The sequence below is a fragment of the Mirounga leonina genome, unplaced genomic scaffold (assembly GCF_011800145.1).
Source record: "Mirounga leonina isolate KUSES-001 unplaced genomic scaffold, KU_Mleo_1.0 Mir_151, whole genome shotgun sequence".
NCBI lineage: Eukaryota > Metazoa > Chordata > Mammalia > Carnivora > Phocidae > Mirounga > Mirounga leonina.
In genome coordinates this window covers 95,039,201-95,065,712 of record NW_023270377.1, presented here as the reverse complement: position 1 = coordinate 95,065,712, position 26,512 = coordinate 95,039,201, and positions in this window count along the sequence as shown.

Below are 26,512 nucleotides of genomic sequence, written 5' to 3'. Positions count from 1 at the left end.
AAGTACAGGCAACAAAGAGGACTGCCACATGAGATCTGTCATTTCCTCTCTTCTTGGTCACTAGGATTCAGTATTCGTCAGGCACCTGGGTGTGTCAGTAACATGGAAGCCCATAATGCAGTCTGGCTGCTGCACCTGGTGTGGGGTCCCTCCAAAACTGCTCTCGCTAATGTCCCAGTAAGCATCCAGCAGCAAAATCCTGTGGACATTTGTAATGCCTTAGCTCAAGGCTTGGCAATCTTCTGTAAAGGGCCGGATAGTACATATTCTAGGCTTGTGGGCCACATGGTTTCTGTTGCGACCATTCAGCTCTGCCATTATAGCTTGAAAGCAGCCATAGATAAATGAATGGATATGGCCATGTTCCAATAAAACTTTATTTATAGACACTGAAATTTGAATTTCATATAATTTCACATGGTATAAAATATTTTTTCTTTTAATTTTTTGGGAAAACATTTAAAAATGTAGAAACCATTCTTAGCTTGTGGGCCACAGAAAAACAGGTGGTGGGCTGGATTTGGCATGCAGACCACAGTTTGCTGTCCCCTGTTCAAAGCTCCCTAGCTCATTCTAATGTGCAGTCAATGTTGAGAACCCCTAGCCTATATTTTGAATCTCTTGAACCATAGACCTAATTTATCATTGTATCCCCATATGGTATGTTGGTGCTTGATAACAGTTGAATGACTTTATCTTTGTGGATTCCCTGCATCTCCTTGCTGATGGGTGTTTGTTAAATGGTTAATAAATGAAGATAATGAGGGAGCAAGGCAGGTAATGATTGGTAAAGATCAGCGATGGAGTGGCAGCAGGTGTTTCTGGGATTCGGAGGAGGCAGCAGTATTGGGAGGCAGCTGCAGTGGTCATGGAGTTGCGCCATTCAGACTTCCTTCCAAGAGAACCTGCTGTGGGAGGTAGCTGGAGGATGGTCATCAGCTGCTGCACTTTGGGGTTTGCGCTGAGGCCATGCCCTTCCCACTCTGCCCCCACGCCAATATGGAACATGACGGGGGCCTAGAGCTGGTTCAGTCCTGCCAGGTATGGGATCCTTCTGATGGCCCATCTTTGCCCTGAGGCTCTGCACCAGCCTGGCTGAGGCTCTCTCAGAACTGCACTGCAGGGTGATGCTCCTTCCTGCCCTCATCCTTTCTCCCCTCTCTCTGTTCCCTGGTGTCGGAGCTGCATCCTGCCTTAAAGTCATCCCTAGCTATACCTGTTCCCTCCCTCCTTTAACCTTCATAGGCTTGTTCTCTAATACATCTCTCCTCAGAAGAGCAGGACTGATGCAATGGTATTGGGGAGAAATTTAGTGAAAAGTAGAAATATCCCATTTTATTTCAAATTTGGGATTTCTTTTATTTTCTTTTTCTATCCTCTCCTATTTCTCTGAGGATAGAAGCAATGGAGTTGGCAAAAGGCTATGCTGATTATAATGAAATTGATGAAAGAATCGCAGTCAAGTGTGAAATTTCTTCCTGAGCTCACAGGTATTCTTGACTTGAGACTGGTAACTCCCTAGGGAACTTCTATGTTCAGCTCTCAGCTTCAAGTAAAAATTAATCCTAGTTCTGTTCACTTGTGCCCAAAGGCATGGAGTTGCCATCTCCTCGAGCCTTGTGGACAGCATTAGGATGGGGCACCTGGGCGCTGGATGAGAGCCGAGTTGGGCCATCTCCAGAGTGGCTCCAGCCACACTGACAGAGCCTGGTGGACGGGGGCCGCTAGCAGCTCCTGGCTTGTGTGATGTGTGCTCCTGGAGACCCCAGGAGACAGAGCCTCCTCACTGATAGTTTCAGTCAAAGTCCTTAGGAGGGTGTTGATTCACTAGCCTTAGTCATGTGCCCACAACTTTGTCCAAGAGACCCCTATGTGGATGGAGCTACCTAGCAAAGAAGTGAGGATAGCATTTCCAGAATGGGGAGAGAAAGCAATAGCTATCACTCTATTCTACATGTGACAGGCAACAGGTGAAAAGTCAGGCCTTTAGATGAGATCAGAAAGCACACAGATTTAGGGGCGCCTGGGTGGCTCAGTCGTTAAGCGTCTGCCTTCGGCTCAGGTCATGATCCCAGGGTCCTGGGATCGAGCCCCGCATCGGGCTCCCTGCTCGGCGGGAAGCCTGCTTCTCCCTCTCCCACTCCCCCTGCTTGTGTTCCCTCTACACTGTCTCACTCTGTCAAAAAAAATAAAATCTTAAAAAAAAAAAAAAGAAAGAAAGAAAGAAAGAAAGCACTCAGATTTGGAAGGTAGTTGTCCAAAGTTCAGGTAAGCATCCAGGAATGGAAAGCCCTGGGGGCAGGGAGTGGAAGAAGAACAGCTAATATACAATATTACTAGTGAGCATGTACTGAATGCTGTATCAGCTGGGATGCTTTCACTTACAAATAACAAAAAAAATCTTACTCAACAAGTTTAAACAACCAAAGGCTGAGGGTGGAGGGGCTCCAAGGTGCTCAAGTCGGCTGCTGGATGAAGTCTTCAGCACCCTGGTCTTTCTGCCTTCAGCTTTACCATCTCAGTGTCCGGTCTCAGCCCAGGTGGCCCCTCATACTCACACCATGGTGGCAGCAGCTAAGTGTCACCACAGGCATAACTGCATCCTGGGGGCTTCTCGTCCTGGAGTGCCAACCCTTTTAAAATTGTGGTAAAATACACAAAACATAAAATTCATCATCTTAACCATTTTTAGGTGTACAGTTAAGTAGGATTCACTACATTCACAATTGTTGTGCAATCATCACCACCATCCATCTCCAGGACTTTTCCATTTTATAAAATGGAAACTTTTTCCCCCTTAGACACTAACTTTCCATTACCTCCATCCCCCCAGTGCCTGGCACCCATCATTCTCCTTTCTCAATGATTTTGACTACTCTACTTAGTCATATAAGTGGAATCACACAGCATTCATCTTTTCATTCCACCTAATTTTTGTATGACTCATGAGTTAAGAATGATTTTTACATTTGTAAATTGTTTTATTTTATTTTATTATTTTTTTAAAGTAGGCTCCACAGCCTGATGTGGGACTGAACTTACAACCCTGAGATCAAGACCTGAGCTGAGATCAAGAGCCAAATGCTTGACTGACTGAGCCACCCAGGCGCCCCTCCAATGGTTATATTTTAAATGGTTATGTAAGTGTCCACATAATATCTTCAGTGTTGCCTCTTGGCTTGCAAAACCTAAAATGTTTCCTATCTTCCCTTCACAGAAGAGTTTACTAATCCCTGAGCTAAATCATTGGTTTGCAACCTATTCTCTGGTGCCAACTAATCTCTGGTAGAGAAGGAAAGGGGAGGGACAGGGGTTAGGGCTCTGGAGTCCCTTTCCAAGCTCCCACCCCAGACCCCAGCTTTGCCCAGAGGAGTTTATCCAGTTTGCATAATGGCTGTCCACATCAGTCTTCACTGGGAGACAGTGATCTTAGATAAAACTTTGGAAAACCTCTGTAATGGATGTTTTCTGCAATTTCTCACAGATCTGACATAGAAAAGTCTTCCCTTTCCAGCTAATTCAACTCAAAGGATTAGAGTCAAAGTTCATTTGAAGATATTTTAGTAATTTGATGCTAAAAAAAATCAGAAGTAGTATATAAAATGAAGAAAACATTAATTTTGTAAATAAGAAAAAAAATCTTTTTAGACTGAAGGGAATCAGGATATGCCATCCCCAAAATGTGCCACTTTGGCAAAAGAATTGTTTTGAGCTAAAGGCATCTGAGTCCCTGAAATCCCTTATCTGCCTAAAAGCAGAGCCTCCCCAAAGAACTCAATTGTCATAAATCCCCACCCAGGAAGCAACTCCAATCTTCTCTTCTTAGAGAGTAGCCACCACATCCAGACGGACATTGTCACAAAACTATCAAGTCTCTCTCCTAATCTCCTAAGGGCCCCTTTACCTTTAAAAAAGTCATTTGTCTTGCCTTCTGTGCCCTTTCTCAAGATATTTGTTCCCCCGGAAGTGCCCCACTGCCTCTGCCCATTCCCTATTAAGATGGTATTATGGGGGGGCGCCTGGGTGGCTCAGTTGGTTAAGCGACTGCCTTCGGCTCAGGTCATGATCCTGGAGTCCCAGGATTGAGTCCCGCATCGGGCTCCCTGCTCAGCGGGGAGTCTGCTTCTCCCTCTGACCCTCCCCCATCTCATGCTCTCTCTCTCTCTCAAATAAATAAATAGATAAAATCTTAAAAAAAAAAAAAGATGGTATTATAGGGGAGGAAAATATCTTTTTCCTCTAACCTTCTAAATTCTTAGCTGGAGCCCCTATAATAAAAGACAGATTAGCAAGAGAAAAGCACACAGATTTATTTAATATATGTTTTATGTGACATGGGATACTTTATAAGGAAATGAGAACTCAAAGAAATGGTTAAACCTGAGCATTTCTAGGTTTGATGAAGAGTGGAGAGTCATGGAAAAACTTTTGGTGATAGGACCAAAAAGGGTATAAGCTAAGTGTAGTAAACTGGGGGAAATAACAAAACCTGTTTGTTCAGATTCTTCTTGGGTGTCTTGGAGATAAGGATGTTCCTTTCCTCCATATAGTGGATTACCTCTCACTGAGGGTTTTATGACCTGCTTCAGTAGGTCAGTAAGTCTTCCTGCACATGCTGTTTCTCAAATTCCTTCAACTTAAAATATTCAATATGTCAAGTGCCATATTTTGGGGTAGCATGTCTTGATGCCCCATCAGTATATAAACTTAAATTTACCTCTCATTTGGGTATTCACTTCCTTCTGGGATGCCCCTATGCATGCAAAATTAATAAATTCATATGCCCTCTCTCCTGTTAATCTGTTCAGTATTAGTTTAACTCACACATCCTCATTCCATGAACTTAAGAGGATAGAGGAAAAGTTTTCTGTCCCCTACAAAAGCAAAGTATATGTTAAAATATCTTCCTGGGAAGTATTTTGAAAAATTCATTACAACAGAAAGCATATTTTGAGGAAAATCTTGAGAATTGCAAACTGTCTTTAAAGAACTAGACCCTGGGCTAAAGTTTTGGTGTAGACACACACATCCACCCCACATCCATGGCTGGGTGCTACATCTATGTGCAGTACTCTGGGAAGGGCTGGCAGAGTTCACCAAAGTGGGATTAAAGGTTGTCAAAGTGATTAATCTCTTCCCTGCTAGGAAGTGAAAAAAACTTCACTTTTAAAAAGAAAATGGATTTTCAGATTCCAAGTATTTTTTTCTTCCCCTTAAGGGTGAAACTTGCCCTCTGAGTCCCTTTCATTTTATTTATCCATTTACTTTCCTGACATTTCTGACTCCTTCAGTCAGCTCACAAAGCCCACCACCATTCATGTTCAACTTATGTCCATAATAGTCTCCTTTACAATTGAGGAAGGCACTAAGCCAGCCATCACTGGGCCTTCCTTTTGACTTCTGTCTGCAATCAAACCCATTTGTGAGTTGCCAGGTAACAGCAGCAGGGGAGGGGCTCCTCCAACTGTAAAACTCAGGCATTCAAACACGTGAATGGCAGCAGTTAGACTCTTATCAGAGCAGTGGCATTGTCCCAGAAGCTCCTCACAATAAACTTCTGTACCAAATTAATTAAAGAAAGACTTGATAATTCCATTCCAAGGCATTCCAATGAAAGTAATTTTAGACACATAATGTATAATTTGTTTTTCCACTTAACTTCCAAATGGAACATTCAGGATATATAGTACCATTCACATTCATCAGATCCTTAGGCAGAAGAGACAGACCTTGCCAGGAGGCTGAGGAAGGTCTATGTGTACTGTGGTGGTTGTTAGTCTATTTAAAGTGAAGAGGAAGAAGCTATGGGGCTGCTTGTTATCTTTCTTGAAAAAAGAGCACTTTCAGAAAAGACTACTTACCAGACACTTGTTAAAATGGTAAGGAAGACTTTATGCAGGACTATTGTAACAGGAGTCAACGCTATTGCAAGAGGGGAGAAAGACTGAGCTCAACTCCGGATACAGCAAAGGTAGCTGGGGACTTATAGCCAAGGAGCAGAACAAGGGCAGCAGTGGATGGAAAAATCATTAAATGGAGACATCAAGGATAGGAGATTCTTGTTAAACTGGCCTGACAGTAATTCTTGCTAATGACAGGCCAAGGACTAAGTGTTGTCAAGAGTAGAGATGGGAAACTCAGGTGATCAGATATCAAAGTTGGGAGTTGACTTAGCAGGATTCTCGCCAAGGAAGGCCATGAAAGCCAAGGTCAAGGCCTACTTGAGAAGGAGCCTAACTAAAATGCCGTCAAGGAGAGTCTTTGTCATTACTGTTCATCTGACTTGTGATGGAATACGAGGAAGTGGGCTTCTGAGGAAACTGGAAGGTAAATATTAGGACCGGGAAGAATTTTTAGCAAAGGTGGTTACATGTGAGAAGAAGGGAATTTGTGATGCCCACAGAGACCTCACCTCCCAGGCAGGCTTTGGAACTTCCTGTGGCCACGTGGGTTGGGGTGGCCATGCCTAAAGACACCTGTGATCTCACCTCTCAATAAATCTGGGCTTGGAGCTTCCAGTCAGTTGGCGGCGGCATCATCTGACAAAAGTTTGTTTTCCTCCTCATGGGGAGGCTGGCTGAGCTGCCACTGGTTTCTGTATCAGCAGAAGGCATAAAGAGCTCCAGGGAAAAGCAGAGATCCAATCCCAGTGCTCTTACACTAGCATTTCACAGCAGTGTTTCCCCTTGTCTGGCCCTGGGCTATCTCTTTGGTTTTGCAAGTCTTCTATGCCCTCTTTCTGTCCTTTATTCAACTAACTAGTTCTTTCTTCCTGAGTCTAGTTTATTCAATTGGTCTTTGCTGGCTTAGTACAGACGGCTAGTTCTTTGGCGCAGTCAAATGCTCTACCACTGAGCTATACCCCCACCAGTACTTTTGTGAATATGTTCCTAAAGTCCAGAAACTCTGGAAATCTGATGTGTTCCCTCTGAGAAGCTCATAAAGGCTCTTATGCCCTATTCCCACGATGCCCTCATCAATAAAGCACAAGAAGGGCATTAAATGATGAATTCGCCCTGCTGAAATTAAATTCTGATGGGGAGAGATGCTACAGGGGACAGGTCACGTAGAGTCAGGCAGAAGGTAAGTGAACGTCAGACCTTTAACCCAGACCTCAGAACTTGGGACTGAGAGCTATGGGGTCAGTGATCCTGCTGTCATGGGAGGCTGTTGTGGTGTATTATTAATATGTTAACGATCAGACTAGAAACTCACACTGGAAGTCAGCCCTATTTGTTTCTTGCCACCATCTGTGTTGCCTCCAACAGCTCAAGGAGAACCTCTGGGCTCCCCAAATCCACTAGCAGAGACCCAGGCACTGTTTGGAGGAACATCTAACAGCTCTGACCTTTTATTTTCCAGTATGTCGTGTCTTTAGCTGGCCTATCTGGTTCTGACCCTTGGCCTAGCATTGACCTTCAGGAAGATATGGGCCAGCCTGCAAAGGTGGTTCTAGCTACTGATCCCTCTAGCTTGTATTTCTCCTGATAAACCCTCTAAACCTCTGGCTTGTATTTCTCCTGATAAAGATGAAATCTCCTTTCTGTTTGAGAATTTCATTATTCCACACTCTAGCCTTCCTCCCCACACCCCTCTCCCCAAAAGCTTTCAGAGAATGGAAGGAAGCTCTCCCTTGAAGAAACTGTGGGACTGCTCCAGCTCAAGTCTGTGGGTGGACTTAGCACATTTGGCTCCCTGTGTTTCCAGCAGTGTTGACCTGGTGCCACTACGGTCCTTTGTGCCTGGGGGAGAGGCAGGGTGATGTTGGCAGGACATGATGTTGGCTGAGAAGGCTGGAGGAGCAGCCTCGTTGCTCATCCTGGCCTACGCACCGTCTCATTGTGCTGACTTTAATTACCAAATCTTTCAATTGGTTCTACAAAAGGCTTTGATTCACTCCGTTTTGCTGCTTCTAATTTCCTTGTAAGAGTGCTGGCTGAATGTTTCAGTCATTCATGAAATTAGCTTCTGGCGAGGCTCCACACACATTCTCTGTCCTGAGTACTTGGCATGTATGTTCCCTCCAGCTACTATCTTCTTCAGCTCCCTTTGTAAGATCAGCATATTTCACAGAGGTGATCAAATGGGCATCTTTTACACTGTTCCTCTGTCTTCCAACTTCTCCATGATGATGGAAAAATGGAGTCCCTACTGAAGAGCACATCCATATTTCCTGTGTAATGATATCAAACTTTCCCCATTAGCAAGTGATTCATGCTCTGTGTTGTAAATGTAGTACAAAGATATGAAGAATCATAACAAATAAATTGTATCTAGATGTCTACAGTATAGAACCAGCTCTTGGTGTCTTCACACAAGGGCATGTGAGAAGACCTGCGTTTGACATCTGTGGTCACACTTCAGTCTAGAGTAAGACATAGGTGAGGAAGTGGATTGAGGTTGGTGATGCTTGGGGAAGGTGTCCTCAGAAAATATTCTTACTTATCAGTGACTTCAGAGGTAAAGAAGAAGCTTCTTTAGAAGAACTAGGGTAAAAGTTCAAACACTGTTTGGTAACAGCACTTGTAACTGGGATCCCAGAGGACAACCTAAGTGGGGTACCTGTTGAAAATTGAGAAATGCATGGGTATGTTTGGAATGTCCAGTGGGACTTCATTTTCACAAAGAATAGAGGAGCCTTATGGGAAAGAACCTATCCTAAGGGAGAGAGAAGACAAGCATTCAAACTTGGTCTAAGGACAATGGGTTAAGGAGGAAGGAGAGGGAGATTTTTTTTTTTTTTTTTGGTAACAGTTTCATTGGGACATAATTCATAAACTTTACAATTCACCCATTTATTTTTTTAAATATTTATTTATTTTATTTTAGAGAGAGAGCATGAGTTCAGGGGGAGGGGCAGAGAGAGAGAGAATTTCAAGCAGACGCTGCACTTAGCATAGAGCCCAACTCGGGGCTCAATCCCAGGACCTGAGGTCATGACCTGAACTGAAATCAAGAGTTGGACTCTTAACTGACTGAGCCACCCAGGCGCCCTTACAATTCACTCATTTAAAGCTACAATTCAATGTTTCTTCATATATTCACAGAATTGTATAACCATCACCACAGCGAAATTTAGAAAGTTTTCATCACTCCAAACAGACACCTTGTACCCTTTGGCCGTCAATTTCTCTAGCCCTCGCAAATACTCCTCTACCTTCTGTTTCTATGGATCTGCCTATTCTGGACATCTCATATAAATGCAATCAGACAGTATGTGACATTTTGTGTCCTTTTCAAGGTTCATCCATGTTTTAGTGTATATCAGCACTTCATTCCTTCTTATGGCTGAATAATATTTCATTGTATGAGTACAGCACAGTTTGCTTATCCATTCATCAGTTGATTGGATCATCAATTTGAGTTCTTTCTACCTTTTTGTTATTACAAATAAGCTTCTATAAACATCCATGTACAAATTTTTGTGTGGACGTATATTTTAATTTCTCTTGGTATATACTTAGGCGTGGAACTGCTAGATCATATGGTAACCAGGAAAAATAATTTTGAGTAGAGCATCTCAGATTGTTCTCTGGTGCCCCAATCTTAGATTCATCCATGCTGAATCTTAGAAAGGGGAATGTGAAATAAAAGGAAACAGAAAGTCATAGCATTGCAGTCTCTGCAAGTCATGGTGAGCACAGGTGCCCTGAGTTGTGGGCTTGTTTCACAGGGGGAGGTTACTGACCAGGGATGACTGGGACTGAAGTGTGTCTGAGGACCTCCAGCACCGGGAGGAAATGTGAGCAGAAGGCACACAGTAGTTGCTTACATGGTGTGTCAGGCCATTTGACCTCAAAGAGGCAACCAGGAAGCCCTAGGAGGCTAGCAGTAGGTGGGGAAGAAGTGGAAATGCCCAGGAGTGGCTCCAGGGACTGCCAAGACCCATATGTGAAACATTCCCCATGGGGTTTCCCAAGTGTGAATAAGGAATGTATGTAGAGAGAAGTTCTCCATAGAGAAGTAGAGAATTTGTAGGTTCCATGAGTATAGTCCTGTGACAGAACTCTGTGTCTGTGCATGTGTGGAGGGGCTGGTTCTCACCAGGAGGGCAGCTTCTAGACACAGGGCTCACAGCCTAGGCAAGGCACGGGCAGACTACAGTGCCTCTGACATGCCTAGAAGAAACACCGGAACAAAAGGGATCATGAGAACCAGGACATGGTTATCTTTGTGGTTATCTTCATCATTGTAGTCCATCTCCTCACCTCCATGTTTCAACAATGTATAAGTTCCTGAAGCCTTGAAGTTTTTCCAGGAGAATCCTCAGAACAACTGAAGCAGAATTTCTCATCAGTTTTGCAGGAAAGTAGCTAGGGATAGAACATGTTGATTGATAGAAATTGAGAAGATGCGACATTTCTCACACTCTTGAGTTTATGAATGAGACTCCTATTGACTACTGATCCAAAGTGATGTATTCCAGGGGACAATAAATAGATCTGCTCTCTTGGAGTGGAGACTTCATGTAGGGAAAAAAAGGGGTTGAGGATGTAAAAGTAAATCAGAGATTGATAGTAAAGGGTTTTGGATACCATGAAAGAATTTGGATTTTATTCTGTAGCCATGGACAGGCATTTGAGCCTTGTCTTGAGCCCAATGCAGACAGAAGCCTTTTCCTCTATACAGGAGTTAGTAGCTTGCCAGAGCTCCATGTTCTCAATAAGGAGGTTCAGTACAGTGACACGGAATATTTATTTTGAAATTTAAGTGTTATGGCGAAATAAGAACATGGAAAATGCTCAGCATCATTAGCCATTAGGGAAATGCTATATCACATAACCACAATGTTGCTATTTTCCACTTACTAGAATGACGATAATAAAAAAGACAAATAATAAATGTCAGTGAGGATGTGGAGAAATTGGAATTCTCATACGTTGCTGGTGGGCTGTGACATGTTGCAGCTGCTTTGGCAAATTTTGGTGGTTTCTCAAAAAGTTAAACACACAGTTACCACATGACTCAGCAATTTCATTCTTAAATGACCACCTAAGAGAAATGGAAACTTGTAAATGAAATATTTCTAGGAGCACTATTCATAGTAGCTAAAACGTGGAAGCAACCTAAATGTCCATCAACTGATGAGTGGATAAACAAAATGTGGTCTATCTATACAATGGAGTTTTATTCACCCACAAAAATGAATGAAGTACTGATTCCTGCTACAACATAGATGAGCCTGATATCATGCTAGATGAAAGAAGCTGGCAGAAAGACCATATATTATTTGATGCCATTTATAGGAAATGTCCAGAATAGACAAATCTAGAGATAAAAAGTAGATTCGGGGATGGCAGGAGCTGAGGGGAGGGTGGATTTGGTACTGACTATTAATGAGTTCTCTTTGGGGTGACGGAAACGTTCTGGAATTGGATTGTGGTGATGGTTGCACCATCTTGTGAAAGTACTGAAATGCACGGAATAATACACCTTAGAAAATTTTAAAACAGTGTTATGGTCATCAGGGACCTCACAAACCCTCCTTTCAGAATATGTGATAGACAAGCCAATTGTCCAGGTTCATCTGGGACTGAGGAGGTTCTTGAGATGTGCGACTGTCACTACTGAGACTGGGAAGTCCCAGTCAAACCAAGATGACTTGTGTGTGCTGAGGCTGTGTTCAAGAATGACAATGAAGCTAGGCCAAGTTCACATTTAACAGAGCGATTTTTTATTTACAATGCATTTGGCCCTATTACCTTGTGAAGTAGTTATAGCAGCTTTTCCTTATTTCCTGTTTACAGACAAGGAACTGAGGCTAATAGGCTTAGATATTTGCTTAAGGTTGTAGGGAAAATAAATGACAGAATTGGAAGTCCAGTCTGATCCTTGACTTGAGTCCAGGCTCTTTCCTACATGTGGGTAATCATTTGTACATAAAAGTGGTGCTGGTAAACGTGTTGCTCACTCACCCCATAAATGCTGGCCTTTCATTTCAATGGTGCTCCCTCCTCTCTTCTCCTTCCCACTCCCAGAGGCTGCATCCTGTGGGACCTGTCTGGACAGTGATGGCATTCAGCATCATTGCTAATTCCTCTGAAATCATTCCTATTCCTCTGAAATCTCTGGGGGCAGGGACTGTGTCTTAGTCATCTCTGTTCTTGACTCATATTACCTTTCCTGATATGTAGTTGGTACTCAATAACCCCTCTGCTGAAGGAAGTCTGGCTTCTGTTCCAAAGAATAAACAGGAATGAATCTCAGATAAGAAAAACTACTGCTACTCATCTCTGTTACCCAACTACTGTTCCCATCTCTTAAGGCTGAATTATTCTCCCGTTAGGCCCTTCTTAAACGTCATTTTCTGAATTGTTTGATGGTGGAGCTGGCGCCGTCTGTCTGTTGCTTTTCAAAATGTGTGTTAGCACACTCCAAAGATCAAGCCAAGCCAAGATTTCTGCAGAGATTTTGCATGGTGTGGCCTTTGTCTGCAGCTGGCCACCTCGGACAAAGTGCAGTTGTGCCCAAGTGAGTGGATAAGGAGACAGTTTTCTTGAGTTTGAGAGATTCCATGGCTATCATGACAAAGGGCTTTGTGTGTACAGGGCCACGCACTCCAGCAAAGTCTTATGGGAAGATCTAAGAAGTAGGAGGCACAAGCCTTCCATCCTGGTCCATCTTCTGGGAAGTTATGTAAATATCCTGGGCCTCAGAGAGTTGCGTTGCCTTTCTGATGGGGATAATTACAATTTCCCTAACTTCCTTCATAGGGTTTTTGTTTATTTCAGATTAGATCATTGATTGATGGTTTCTCAACTGAGTTCCATAGAGGCTTAAGATTTTACAGAGGTTCCTCAGGAAGAGAGATGCCACTTCAATCTGTTTATTTACTTTCTACATTGTGATGCTGTGGGCATTATTCTTCATTATTATTTGCAACACCTTCCTGAAGAAGATTATATTTCCTTGCCTTGACGATGCCAAGCTTGGACACGAGATTTCCTCTGGCCAATGAAATAATAGTTGTTTCTGGTTAGAAGGTGCAAGAGCCAGGGTATGGGCTCTATATTTTTATCTATACTCTCTTCCCTCTGTTGTGAGACAAGCAATGTTCCAGACAGAGGCTGCTCCATCAGCCTTGATCATGACATAAAGAGGACATGAGGAAGAGCTTCAGCTGACCCATGTTGGGCATGAAGCATGAATGGGAAATAAACCTGTGTAGTTGTAAGCCACAAAAGTGTCAGGATTGTTTGTTTGTTACTGCAGCATAACTATGCCTATCCTGACTAATACAGATGCCACGTAAAATTACCATATGAAAAATTATTTTTTTTGCTGAAAAATGTTAGAACATCACTGTACTAAATGATAGCTGAGTATAAACACTTTGACAAGGGAGACTTCGTCTTACTGTCCTATTGTTCTTTGTTTACTCCATGGCTAGCCTGCTGCCTGATACAGTGTAGGGTTATAGTAGACATTTGGTAAATATTTGTTAAATGAATTAAATGAAAGTGGTTCTGGAAAAATAAATAGTATTTCCTGGGGACACTGTTGTGTTATCATTGTCAGCATCAACTGTACCTGTTCTTTTCTTTGTAAGTCTTGTAAAATGTATCAGTCAAAATCAATATAACATGCCCTAGAGTACCATAATTGTTATTATTTTCTTTGGCTAACAGGATATTTTGTATTCTATATCGAACATTTCAATGTTGAAAGTGCAAATGAAAAATAAAAGGAGCAAGCAGATCTGATCTCATGGTATCAGTTCCCCATGGAACTATCTTGAATCAGAACCAGTTATGGTCTGGTTAACTGCATTGGGCCATAGTGGCCAGGAAGGGGCAGACACAGAACCTGAACTTGTCATTAAGGTAGGTGGGAGCTAGGGAGACAGCCCAGCTGCAAATGCTGCTGTACATCTGGGATGTAAAACAGTCCTGCAGGCAAGCATCAAAGGCAATACAGTGGTAAAGTTCCTTCAGTGAGGATTGGGGAGTTGTGGGAAGGATGTTCCAGAAGGAGGCAGGCATCCAGGCAGTCAGACAATTGCCCCAGGATGCCAAGGGAGGCGATATTGGAAAGTCCAGGCAGACATAAAATATTAGAAAAGTCTATCATCAGTCTTGTCCATATAGTGGATTCCAGTTTCAGGGGTGGTGGGGAGGGCGAGTGCGTTGCTTCCAAAAGTAAGACAGGATTCCAGATCCAGGAAGACAGAGAAGAAGGGTACAAGGCAGGACTCAGGGCACAAGGTTTCAGAACTGAGCCAAAGGTAAGGGTTGAGAGTTAGGGTAACAAGAAAGGTGTCATGATGTCAAATCCTAGAGTTTGGAATTAGAAGACTGAGACCTCAGTGGGGCTCAGCTGGCCCAGGGGATCCTAACTATGGAGGCAGGTAGGCAGAAACCATAGACCAGGAAAAGCCTAACACAGATCACCCATTCCAGCACAGGGAATGGAGCTGTTAGTCTTTGTCAACCAATGATGCAGCTAATGCAGTGCAATGGATCTAACTCCCCCCAAAAGGAGCCTTGTAAGTGTGGCTTTGAGAAATGTGCTATAAGCACACAGAGACACACGCACACACACACAGAGCAATCCAGAATATTAACCTTACATTTGTTTGGCTTGTACCTATTGCCTGATGGGGGTCAATGGTATCCTGTAAATACACGGGATCCCAAATGAAAAGTTCCCGTAACCCTCAAAATAGCCAGTTCTCTTCCTCCAGGGCTAGGGTGGATGACCATAATCAAATGCTGTGGCTATCAATGGGAAGAGGTAGAGACTACAGAGAACCCTTATGTATCAGAAGGGGGCTACCAGCACTCAGGTCCAGCTGACTGTGGCCAAATTTTTTTTTTCCAGAAGGAGCTGGAATTCTCAGTTTTTCATGTTCTGCCAACAAAATACTTCAGCAGCTTGGAAGCAGCCTATAGGCACAAGTTTGATGACTCAGCATTAAAGGGTGAGAGCCTTTCTACCTTCAAGAAATATAAGCACCAGCCCCAAGATTTCCAAGGTTCTGAGGAGTCCTAGAGCCCAAAACTAAATGCTACTTTTTCATGTATACTTTTTAAATTATGGGGGGAAATTCGTGTATCATTTCTGTGATGTGATCTGATTGGGCAAAGCAGAACTTTGTGGTAGAAGTAATTAGTGTTCAATCATGACTATACCAGAGAAAAATGGCATTAATGAGGAGTGCATGTTATGATGAAGGTCAAGGGTAACATTCTAATTGCGGGTTGATGCTAAAGGCTGGAAACAGGGCATTTTGAATGACTTTCTGAACAAGGATGTGACAGAAGGATAAAGCGTGGGTAACAGTCAACGAGAAGTACAACCCAGGTGGCAAGGGTCTTTCATTATCCCTCTCAGCTTTCTCCCTTAATGGGTACATGTCAGGGTTGAATAGCAGCTTACTACTCTTTTGAACCATCCAAATCATTTTTTAAAAGAAGAAGAAAAAAGAATAATTCATGTAAAGAGAGTCACTACTTAATAAAGCATAAGAGAACTGGCTATCTTGAGTGTTAAGGGAACTTTCATTTGGGATCCTGTATATTTATGGGATACCATTGACCCCCATCAGGCAATGGGTACAAGCCAAACAAATGTAAGGTTAATATTCTGGATTGCTCTGTGTGTGTGTGTGTGTGTGCGTGTGTCTCTGTGTGCTTATAGCACATTTCTCAAAGCCACACTTACAAGGCTCCTTTTGGGGGGAGTTAGATCCATTGCACTGCATTAGCTGCATCATTGGTTGACAAAGACTAACAGCTCCATTCCCTGTGCTGGAATGGGTGATCTGTGTTAGGCTCTTCCTGGTCTATGGTTTCTGCCTACTTGCCTCCATAGTTAGGACTGCTTGATGAATGGTGGACAAATCATCCTGTCATGTTTTAAACCCCATTTGAAAAAAATCAGAAGTAGGGTGACTGTAACCTCCTTCTTGACCTTCTTACCTCTCTTCTGGTTCTTCTGGGCTGTCTGGATCCTTCCTCTGATCGGTCAATCCCCCTCTTTATCTGTTGGGCTCTTGATTTTCTCTCTGGATTTTCATCCTGAGATAGCTCATGCATTCTTGGGTCCACCAACTGACTCTTGGCTGATGACTCCCAAATCTTTCTCTAGCTCACTTTTTCTCTCAAGGTCCCATTCCGGGATTAAGCTCAGAGGTTTTACTGCATGCAAGGCAGCTCTGAATCAAATCCTGGGTCAGTAGGGGCCCTTAGGCAAGCATTGAATGTCCCTGAGCTGCCACACCCGTGAAATGGGCACAACATAACTTCTACCGGTGGTTGAGAGTATTAATGATACTTTGTAGGAGTGCCAGGTTAATTGTTTCCTAGGCCCAAGGCCACTGGGTGACAATGCCCTGTTCTTTCCACACTCACACACTGCCTCAATCCCAGAGGGTCTTGTCTTCCAAAGTGCTTTTTTTTTTTTTAAGATTTTATTTATTTATTTGACAGAGAGAGAGACACAGCAAAAGAGGGAACACAAGAAGGGGGAGAGGGAGAGGGAGAAGCAGGCTTCCGGCTGAGTGGGGAGCCCGATGCGGGGCTGGATCCCAGGATCCTGAGATCGTGCCCTGAGCCAAAGGCAGACGCTTAACGACTGAGCCACTCAGGGCCCCCCAAAGTGACTTTTTAACCTTGAGTTGTCAGTGTTGTCTTTCTTTCAGCTGTCAGGGATGGGGCCCACCAGGGAGTCAGGGATGGATGAGCAGACAGGTCACCCTGAAAAATGGGACAAGGCAGAATTTGCTGACAAGACAGATTGCTCAGAGAGCTTTGCGGGACTCTGCAAGTGCCAAGAATGGCAAACTTGCCCGGTGGCGCCCTGCAATCCTACCACATTAAATCGGAGCCATTTATTTCCATCATTAGGAGCAAAGTAAGCAAATGAATGCTCTGGAGCTTCCTTATTAACAATTATGACCAGCAGATAAACAAAGGCAGGGGAGCGAAAAGTGTCAATGGTGACCCTGGGGCTTCCTCCACCAGCTTTCACATTGCTTCCAAAAGCACACTTTCCCCTTAATAATGACTTATAAACCCTTCTGGAAAAGTTTATTTCAATGTTTTGATATGCCCTCATTTAATTTTTTAAATTTTTTAGGCGTTTCACAGAAGTGGGAGAGGGTCAGGGCGGGAAGGAAGAGAAAGAAAAGGAAGATTTGATACAAGTCTGGCACTGGGCTCGGGGTGCTGCATTCAGTATTTCGTTTTCTCGACTTAGGCTTATCTTTATAAGATCCTAGGTTGAGTTTGATCATAGAAATATAAAGTTGTAGAACTTCGTACCTTAGCTGATCTAATCTTTTGCTTCTACAGATGAGAGAGAAGTCACATGACTGGTCAGTGATTAGAAGCAGGACAAGCGGCAGGTCTTGCTCCCCTCACACCAGTCTCCCTGTTCATGTGACCCAGGAACATTTAGCTCCAAGGACATTGGTGAAGATAAGTGTGCAAAAGATGAAATTTTTCCTTCTTGTGCAAAGAAAGAAAATTTTATCTTCTCCATGTGTGAGCCAGTATGTATGTTCTGAGCCTGGTGAAATACACAGGTATTAAAACCGGTACTGAAATTTGTGCTGATTTTTTTTCTGTTAAAAAAAGAGACATAAAAAAGATCCGTAAGTGAAAACTATTCCGTTTCTTTTGCTTATTGGACATTGTCATGTCTATGCTAGGTGTATGGAACCGAGGCAGCCATTCATGGCCATTAGGGGTGTTGACCCATCATTCTGAGATGGCAGCAGAGAAAGATGGAAAGATTCCAGGTTTCAGAGATGAATATGAAGAGGGACATTAACCATTCTTGGAAGTGAGATGCTTCCAGATTTCTTTTTATGTGAGGTATCAATTTTTCCTTATTTTAAAAGGCAATGCAGTCAGAGTTTTATATTATGCCAGTGAAAGCACCCTAAGGAGACTCTTTGAATCTCTGACCCATCATCTGCTAAAGGGACATAATGAAGGTATATTGGAGCTGGCTCATACTAGCCAATTGTTGGCATCTCTTCCCTATTCTACATTCAATCACATCACAGTGTTAGTTTCTGTGACATCATGTTGGTGGTTTGAAATAAGTCATGGTGGGAATATTTATTTATACCATAGAAATTGGCAAAAGGTACAAATCAGGGCTTTTTTTTGGGGGGGGGGGAGTTGGTTTACCAGCACTGGTAAAAATAACTTCGTGCAAAATCATTAAAACTATTAGAGATAATATGTCTAAAGCATCTATTAATGTGCTTGCTACAGGTAATAGGATTTCACATATGGTGGCTATTTTTGTTATGTATATAGTAGTATAATTACCCCAGGTGAACAAAAAAGTTACAATACAAATGCATATGATTTCCCAGCATAGACGTGTGTGATAGGTGGTAGAACTGTATTCTATAGGTTTGAAACAAAATTAGTCCAGTTCTTTGATGGGTTAGCCTTTTGTTACCCAGGATATTCTACTTCCACTGGGACTAGCACTGAAGAGCTATGGTGTCAGATTTAGTCTCAGGCAGTGAACAAGCTAGCCAAATAACCTGTCTGAAAGAGAGGCTCTGTGTCATAATACCACTGGTGTCAATGCTGGACAAGAGTTGTGGTTCTGTCTATCAAAGAAGAGGGGAAGTGTTTTCTGAAATGCGGCAGGTAGATGTCTTATTTTGGATTTCCTGGAAAGGTCACTTCAATGGAAGTGGAATGGAGTGGAATTGTATGAGGAGTAAGACCTGTGGGAAGGAGAAGGAAGCCCAACTGGACAGAGGAAGCAGCTAAATTATGGTGCCATGGTATCCAACACTCAGCTGATCCCACAGAGGGGTCTGAAGCTGGCGGAATCTTTTAGAGCTTTACCCAAATGAGACCAGGACCAATTGTTGGATGTGAACTGTCCCTGGGGAGGAGGCATTGCCATGCCTTTGCCTTTGGCTGAGGTGAATCTCAGAGAGGATGCAGCTGTGATCCATCCATCTGCAGTAAACATTCTTGGTAGCTGGGGAAATGAGAGCCTTGGTTCTGAAGGAGACCTGGGTCGTGCATCACAGCATCCACCACAGTGGGATTGGGGTAGACTTTCCCATAATGTTTCTCTCTTTGATCCCTTCTGCATGTCAGGCTAGGCCTCAGTAATCATCCAGTCCATCATTTTCATTTGTTAGGTCTAAAATTTAAGAGCACAAAACCCAGCTGCAATCTCACCTCTCCTCATGCCTTCTGTAATACCCATCCAGACTGTTTATTTTCTTTGCAATAAGTATCAGTCCAAAGATCCTGGTTGCAAACAATAGAAACCAACCATGGATAACTTAGGCATTAAAGGAATTTATGGGAAGGATGGCTGGTAGCTCATGGGAGAAAAGTCAAGGGAGGGAAGACAGAAGAAATAATACTGATGGGAAATTGTGTAATTATACACCCTGCTAATCCTCAACCCACCTGCTCAGCGTACACATACTGCTTCTGAACACAGCTCCCACTGTAACCTCTCTTGTGGCATTCAATCCAATCACCAGTCCTGTTATATATGGCTGCCACTGCACATCTAATGCAGTGGTATCTTTTAATGTATTTGCCATTCATTTGAGATTCAGAATCCTTCTATGAGACCTCAGCTGTCTGATCTGAGGCCATGTGCCCACACTCTCAGTGCCGGGGCTTGGGAAGAAAGGTGATCTTTCTGTTAGGACTGGCTGTTCCCTGCCCACCACCAAATCCACACTGTGGGGGAATCCAAGGACTAGGAAGGAAGTTCATGTGCTGAGTCAGAACAAAACCTGATAAACATCCACTACCCAATGCTTCTGTAGCAAGCGAATCGTATTCTTGCTCTACTGATAGGTATTTTCCTATGGGTGGTAGCCTAGGCGGCCTCAGGTCTTTTCACTCACATACCTCTGCAGATAGTGAGTGCTTACTCTAAATTGCACACCCCATTTCTCCCAAAGAGAAGAGCAAACTTTATTCCCCTCCATTAAGGTATGTTATAGAATATATATGATCTCAGAGTCCTGGGATGGAGCTCTGAGTTGGGCTCCCTGCTCAGCGGGGCATCTGCTTCTCCCTCTCCTTCTGTGCTCTCTCTCCCTCTGTGCTCTCTCTCAAGTAAAATAAATAAAATCTTTGGGGCACATGGGTGGCTCAGTTGGTTGGGCAGCTGTCTTTAGCTCAGGTCATGATCCCAGTGTCCTCGGCTGCTCTCCCTGCTCATTCTCTTTCTCTCAACTAAATAAATAAATAAAAATCTAAAAAAAAAAAAAAAAGAATAAATGTGAAAGATTTCTTAGTTCCAAGAAACAGACTTTTTCAAGCCAACTGAGGGTAAAGGGGCTTAGTGCTAGGAAACAATGCTACCATAGGCAAGAAAAAGGGTGGTTCCATCCATGGTTTCTTGTTTCCCAGAGTGGATTCATCTTTCTCTTATGGCTCAAATGGTCTCTGTTACTTGGCATTCCTACTTCTCCATGTCTTGGCTTATTCCCTCCTTCAGAGATTTGATTCAGATTCTGAAGGAAATAATCTCATTGATTTGGCTCCTTATTAGTCCTCCAATGGGCAGGGCCTCATGGATCTTTGGCCAGGCTAAGGAATGAGTTTAGTGCCCACCCAGTTTATTCAATGATTACTCATCCATGCATTAAGAATCACTACAACTACATTCCTAAACACCTCAATTATAATGAGATGTTGGGTGTGGCAGGTACCATGTCTGACATGTTTCAGGGTTCTCTAAGCATGACCTGAGTCCCCACCCAGTTCTTAGGAAGTCATTCTCACTTTTTAGGAAACAGAAGAACTATTAGTTAATAAGTGTTATGGTTTTGTGCCTGCTATTATGTATTATATACCTTATTGAATTCTTACATCATTTCTCTGAAGTAGGTATTACTCTTATTTTATATATGATGAAGTTGAGGATGACAGTGGTTATGAACCCAGGATAAGATGGTAGAGCTAGATTTCAAATCCAGAGTAGTCTTGCTTCAGACCTGTGTTGTTTTTTTTTTCTTTTTTTCCTACCCCAGGATACCTCTGTTGACACATTCATGACAATGCCAAGACTTTCCTGTCTTAGTTATCAATGGCTTTTTGAAGAAAATTTCCAGTTAGGGAGTATTCTATAGCAAATAGTTGAAAAGTAAAGTAGAATAAGGTAAGATGAAGCACTGGGGAGAGAGGTGTTCGCATGTTGAGCTGAGGCTACTATAGAAAAGCAGTCTTCTTTGACAGCTGGCCCTTCCAGTGGCCACAAAACAGCCTCATCATCAAGCAGTGGGGTGTCACTCCTGAGTGATGAAGAGAAACTAACTTTACACAGCCCAAGGCGGGCACCCCCATGAGTTCCTTGCTTTGTTTGCCCAAAACCATTTCACAGATAATTATAGTGATCAGGATCCTCCAAACAAAACCTCCCAGCATCTGTAATATAAAAACTTAAGTCCTTTTGGAGGTAGAACTTAGAGCACTTTGTTGTAATGGCCTCACAGAAAGGAAAGCTGGACCAGTCAGGAAAATTCAGTTAACTAAAGTCTAGCCCTTCATCAGCCATTCATGTGTTCTGCAGGCGGATGATACTGTAGAACCCAGAAAGTTGTTGGAAAGGGAAATGGGAATACGTACTAGTACATGAGCACCTAGCATCATTTGTAATGTTAATTCCTTTCCAGCTCTTTCTCCTTTAGCCTTTAATGCCAACCATAACTTTTAGTGTCTCTTGGAAGTCTCCCTGGGCTAAACAAGCCTGAAACAGATATAGATGATTCTTCTCCACTTCCTTCCTCAGCTCTATCTGCTATAGATGCTGTGTACTGTGGGCAGAGCTCACTGTTAAGTACTTACCAGGTTTTGGGTTCAGTCAGCAATCCATTCTTGCTAGAGTACAGTGTTGTGATGTGGGCTATCCCAGTTTCTACGGCTACATAACAAACCACTCCAAAACTTAATGCCTTAAAACATCAACATATTTATTTCAATCATGAATATGAATTCAAATAGGGCTCAGCAGGGTCAGCTTATCTCTGCTGCACTTGGTGTCAACTGTAATAGTTTGAAGGCCGGGGGCTGTAATCATTTGGAGGATCACTCACTCAACTGGTGGTTGGGCTGGGATGACTCAAACATTTGGAGATTCAAGTAGCTGGGGGTCCTTGGACATCTCTCTAATTCTATGCAGTCTCACTGTGAGGTCTTTCCAGCATGACAGCTTTGGGGCAACTGCATTTCTTCATGGTAGCTCAGGGCTCCCAAGATGTGTATTCTAAAGAGAACGAGCCAGGAGGAAGCTATACCCTCTTGCTGACCAAGCCTTGGAAGTCACATAGCATCACTATGCCATATTTTATTGGTCAAAGCAATCACAAGTCCCTACTCAGATGCAAGGAAAGGAAACATAGACCCCACCTCTCAGGGGGTAAAGTGGTAGTCACATCATAATAAGTCACATCATAATAATAATGGTGTGTGCATGTGTGTGTGTATACACATTATATGTACTTTATATATCATATATCATATGTCATATATATATGTTGGAGTGGCTGGTGGCTACCTTTGGAAAATAAAAGCTGTCACATGTGGTACCTGTAAGGTTAGAAAGTTGGGTGAGCAGTTAGAATGGCAAAAATTGACAAGGCAAGAAACAACAAATGTTGGAGAGGTTGTGGAGAAAGGGGAATCCTCTTACATTGTTGATGGGAATGCAAGTTGGTACAGCCACTTTGGAAAACAGTGTAGAGGTTCCTCAAAAAATTAAAAATAGAGCTACCCTTTGACCCAGCAATCGCACTACTGGGTATTTACCCCAAAGATACAGATATAGTGAAAAGAAGGGCCATATGCACCCCAATGTTCATAGCAGCAATATCCACAATAGCCAAACTGTGGAAAGAGCAGAGATGCCCTTCAATAGATGAATGGATAAAGAAGATGTGATCCATATATACAATGGAATATTACTCAGCCATCAGAAAGAATGAATACCCAACTTTTGCATCAACATGGATGGGACTGGAGGAGATAATGCTAAGTGAAATAAGTCAAGCAGAGAAAATCAATTATCATATGGTTTCACTTATTTGTGGAACATAAGGAATAGCATGGAGGACATTAGGAGAAGGAAGGGAAAAATGAAGGGGGAGAAATCGGAGGGGGGAGACGAACCATGAGAGACTATGGACTCCGAGAAACAAACTGAGGGTTTTAGAGGGGAGGGGGTGGGGGGATGGTTTAGCCTGGTGATGAGTAGTAAGGAGGACACGTACTGCATGGAGCACTGGGTGTTAGACGCAAACAATGAATCATGGAACACTACATCAAAAACTAATAATGATGTACTGTATGGTAACTAACATAACATAATAAAAAAAAAAGTTGGGTGAGCGCAGGTTAGAACAGATCTTGAATGTTATACTAAAGAGTTGTTCTTTTCCTCTTTTGGGAGCGATTCATTTGCTGGTTGCTGATTATCCTCTAGGGTTGCATCTGTGTAGGTTCATCATCCCCAGCAAGTCTGCAAGATTTACAGGCAGCAGCAAGGGCGTCTCATGTATCTTTAAAAAAAAAAAAAATCTTCCTAACTTGTCAGGACTTTGCATTTGATTGCTCCTCAGTACATGAGACACAAACCCCTGCCTGCCTAAGTAAGCAATAATGGCAAATCAGACCAGACAGGACATGCTTCTTGCCTATCTCCAGCTGGTACAAAACCCTATGTTCTAGCACACTTGAGCTGGTGATAATGAGGTGGCCCATAATGGAATATACTGGTGACAACACTGAGTACCAAACTGTCAGAGCACAACCAGATCGACTCTGGGCTTATTGCCCACCAGATCAAAGAGGCCAATCTTACAGTGTCGATTCCTACAGAACATGTAATACCTAGTGTTGATTACATCTGCCAGGGAATGCTGGATCTAGACCAAACACAATTTTCATAGTCATAGATCCCAAGCTACTAGGTGTTTCTATTCAGAGCCTTGGTCTCTCCTTCTGAAAGGTCTCCATCCAGTCTGCTTGAAGGGTGAGAGATGAGGATATAATTTGCTTTGATTGTTTTTTCTGAGACAGAGATGGGGAAGAGCTGCTACTTGAGTTTTGGATTAATGTCCTCTGTTCATTTTTACTTTCCCCTTTGCAACAGTGGGAAATTTGTTTATTGCTGTAAGACAGTTGTTGGAAGGGATCGTGAGAGAGTTTGTTCTTCTTCATATTTGTCAAACTGCAGATGTTCCCTAATGGAGAAAAGATGCTTGTAAGAACAGCGGAAGTTATTATAAGTAATAAAGTCTTTCCTTTTGGTCCCAACTTGAAATGGCTTGTGTTCACAAGTTGGGAACTCAGAACAAAAAACATTCCAAGAATAACAGTGCTGGCCAGGCCCACAAATGCACATTTCATCCATAATGTAAGCTGAGGGAGGAAGGTAGACATCAACCAGCAGACAGGTTAGTTTAGCTAAAATGCTTGAGGCAACTGCCTAAGATGGCCCTGCCTCCCACAGCTGTTTCCTTTCTGTACCTTTGAATCCAACCATCACTTTCCTCATGAGCTGCAAGCACTAAAGGCAGAGACGATGAGGGTCTGACAGCTGGGAGCATGGGGGTCGCCAGTGCTAAGTAGAGTCACTTGGAGGAAGGAAAAGGGCTGTCTGCATTTTTGAAAATGAGGAAGTGTGGCTTTTAGTAGCTGATGTCAGTTCAGGAAATCGGTGTGGTTTTTTGTTTTTTTTTAAAACTTAATTTTTTTTTTTTTTAAAGATTTTATTTATTTATTTGAGAGAGAGAGAATGAGAGAGAACACATGAGAGGGGGGAGGGTCAGAGGGAGAAGCAGACTCCCTGCCGAGCAGGGAGCCCGATGTGGGACTTGATCCAGGGACTCCAGGATCATGACCTGAGCTGAAGGCAGTTGCCTAACCAACCGAGCCACCCAGGCGCCCGGAAATGGGTGTGTTTTTCATTTGTTTACTGGTTTGGTTGTTTTCTTAATGCACCGGAAGGCTTTACAGTGAAACCTGCACTTAGGGGGACGTGACCGCCATGTGTTGCCTATTCTGAAGCCCGTCAAGTAGGCCGATTAACTCCACCAGCACACACGGAGGGCAACGTGACTAGGGCCACACTTGGAATCCCTCTCAGAGGGGCCGTTTCACTTTGCACTTAGCAAAGGCCTCGTAAGGCCATGCGTATGCTGATCTGTTGCCACTGAATTGCCATCACGCCGCAGACCACACGAAGCTCATATTTAGTGAAGATGAAGCCAGGCAATGCAGGGTCCCTGTCGTTCAGTAAATTCTGTGTGTTGTGTGGTCTGTTTCAAAACAGGGAGTTCTGCTGGGTGAAATACCTGGCTATTACAAGGATTCCCCACGTGTCATATGGGCGTCCCAACTTTCAGAGACGAGGAGTCTTGTCTCTCCTGTGGGGACAGATGCCACATTTAAGTATCTGTAGCACTTACTGCCACTACCCAGAAACTGGCAATTGCTGTCTTAGGATAGCTAACAATTTACGTGCTCCTTGCAGATAAACCCCTTTAGAGAAGTGACTGTCTTCCTGCCTTATAGTCTCCACAGTGCTTTCTAAAAAGTATCCGCTCAACTGGTTATCTGTTGATTTCGTTCAAATGGAGTTCAGTAAGATGCACTTGGCACTCAGATAATCCTAGCTCACACCATAGTGAAACCCGAAGTGTTTAGATTGTGCCTCAGGACCTTGCTGGGCCCCAGGTGCCAGAGTATGAACAGCAACCACTAATGGACTGTGGACATGACATTAATGATAATTAACTCCTGCCTGGCACTTTCCCTGAGCTTGGCATTGTTCTAAGTGCTTTACCTATATTATGCCAGTTGGTCCTGCAGACAGTCCTTTCAGGTGTGTACTGTTATGTTTCCTCAACTTGGCAGATGAGGAACCTGAGGCACAGAGGTAAGAAAAGTGCCCAAAGTTACGCAACTAGGGAATAGCGGATGCCAACCCAGGCAGGGAGGCTTTTAGCCACTGCACCATATTGTTCCTTTGACAAGAGCTGGTACCAATACGGGTTCATATGCCAGACACTCTTTATGTAAATGCCTTCAATCCTCACAGCAAACCCAGGAGATAAATGCTATTGTTATTTGCATTTTACAGGTGAGGAAACTAAGGCATAAAGAAGCTGCATGGAAGGGCCCAGAGGCAAACCCAAGGGTTCTGGCTTCCAAGTCTGTTGTTTTAATCACCATGGCTATAGTGTTCTCAGAAGAGACCATGGATGAATAGGATGTCAGTCCTGAATTGATTTGCATCAGTTTACATAGCAAGAGCTGTTGGCTCATAGACTACTTTATCAAAAGACGTCACTGAAATTTTCATCAAGGTTGAAAATCGCGATATTCCTGAACAATCACTGGGGCTGGGGACCTGCAAGGTTTCTGCCTAAACGGGCTGGAAAAATAGATCTACCCAAGAAAAGATAGTTTGTTCTTTGCTTGGAGTATTTTAAAATAAAAACATCAAGGTCTGGACGTATTTGTTTCTTCATAGGGTTTGGATATGGGAGAAGCAC